The following is a 2,104-nucleotide window of genomic DNA, read 5'->3' as shown; positions in this document are numbered from 1 at the left end:
GTAATTATAACACATTGATTTCAATATTGTTTGTTGAATAGTATATAAGCTAAGCTATGAATTTGTAATCACCGTGACTCGTCACTCTATATTCGTTTTATTGATTCTCTCAATTTTTCTCTCTTTCTTCTCCGGAATTGGATATCACCATCACTGCCCCTCCTATTTTCAATAGTAATTGTTAAATTAATAAGATTTTTTTGTAGTCACCAAAAAAAAAAAATAAGATTTTTTTGTAAATTATATACAATGAAAGATATTTTAAAAAGAACAAAATTATATATTAACTTTTTCACATTTTTTCTGTGATTTAAATAATAAAAAAAAAAGAAAACAAAGGTTAAGATTATATATTTAAACAGGAGGCAATTCCATTTAAGACTATTCTTAAACTTCTCTCAATGAGAGAAAAATTTTACTGGATGAAGTTATAATTTCATCGTCATTTTTGTCGTGGTGTCCGCCACCTTATTTATATCTCTCAGAATCAAACGAAAGTCAACACACAAATTTCAATCATGATATTCCTTATTTTAAGCATCAACAAATCAATGTATAAAACCCAAAACTATGTTGATGATTAGTAACAAGATTAAATGCCTTCACACAATCCGTCTCATAAATAACATCTCGTTGACCCACATTCCAGATTAAGAGATAACTTCTCCAAATAGTAACAATTCCCCTTAAAAAATATTATTACTCTCAATCATTTCTAAACATTTTGTTTACCAACACCCATCACAATATTTGATAACGCAAACAAAATCGACACTATAATCAAAATCAGGATAATTATCATCTCAATTAATCTTGAAAATACCTATAGATGGAGGATTCCAAGTGTAACACCCTACCACACAGAGCTTTACGCCTAGGACGTAAATCAGAGGTGGCCAAACGCTACGACCTCTAAAAGTAAAAATACTTATATTTGTGACAAGAATAATATAACTATAAGCCTTGAAAGAAACGGTACGATCAAAATAAAAGTGAAGGTACAACTCTCATGGTCAACGATAAGACGAAAAGCTTATATAGAAAACCAAAAGACAAATATGTATAGGATTCCAACCGGTAAATATAATCAAGCTCTAGGTTCGAATTGCGAAGCAAAGGATGGCCAGAGTATATATATATATATAACACAAAATATCCCAGACTCGAAAACCTGACAACCTGTTTCTCCAAGTCAACTTCTAAGAGTGACAAGCATAAAATACAAGATGGAGAATATATATATATATAAACATAAATAAAATACAACCCTAAGTCCCCAGAGTTCTTCGCTTCCACAAAGTCTCCAGAACGCTCAGTGAGGTACCTCCTGACCTACATCTGAAAAACAACAATATGTATGGAATGAGAACCGAAGGTTCTCAGCAATATAATACAATCCTAAGTCCCCAGAGTTCTTTGCTTCCACAGAGTCTCCAGAATGCTCAGTGAGGTATCTCCTGACCTGCATCTGAAAAGCAAAAATATGTATGGAATGAGAACCAGAGGTTCTCAGCATGGTAAAGTTGTCCACATAGTTAATATAAAAGGTCCTGGAAAAGTCAGAGGCAATCCTAGAACTCCGACACTCAGATATAAAGCTTAGAGTTAAAGTTTAAAACCATAATATAAGGTGAGCTATCTAAGGTTCCTAAGTCTAACTCAATTCTACTTATTCCCTCAACTTATCGCCTTCCTCCAATCCTCCAAAACCCCAGTGCACAGACAAGCAATACAGACAAAGCCAAACACAAGTAGGATACAGATACAGCAGGTAGCAAATATAGCAGGTAAGCATAATAATCACATAGACAAGTCCAATTAATGCACAATCAAACAAAACACACATATGCATATGATGTATGCCTGTCCTATGGCTAATGAACTTATCTGTCGGTTATACAACCAACCCGACATGTCCTGGTAGCTAACCATTGGATAGAACACCAAACACGGAGCAAGTGAGACCAAGCCGCAACCCTTACATCTTACCCGTGTACCAGGAGCAGGGGACAACTTCACCCTTGTCTCTTACCCAGGTGGTGTTACAGTTCTCAACCCGGAGCAAGGGATGACAGAACTCAACCCTTGCATCTTACCCGGAGTC

Source organism: Arachis ipaensis, chromosome B02 (genome assembly GCF_000816755.2).
Source record: "Arachis ipaensis cultivar K30076 chromosome B02, Araip1.1, whole genome shotgun sequence".
In the NCBI taxonomy this organism is placed as follows: Eukaryota; Viridiplantae; Streptophyta; class Magnoliopsida; order Fabales; family Fabaceae; genus Arachis; species Arachis ipaensis.
This window is presented reverse-complemented; position numbering follows the sequence as displayed.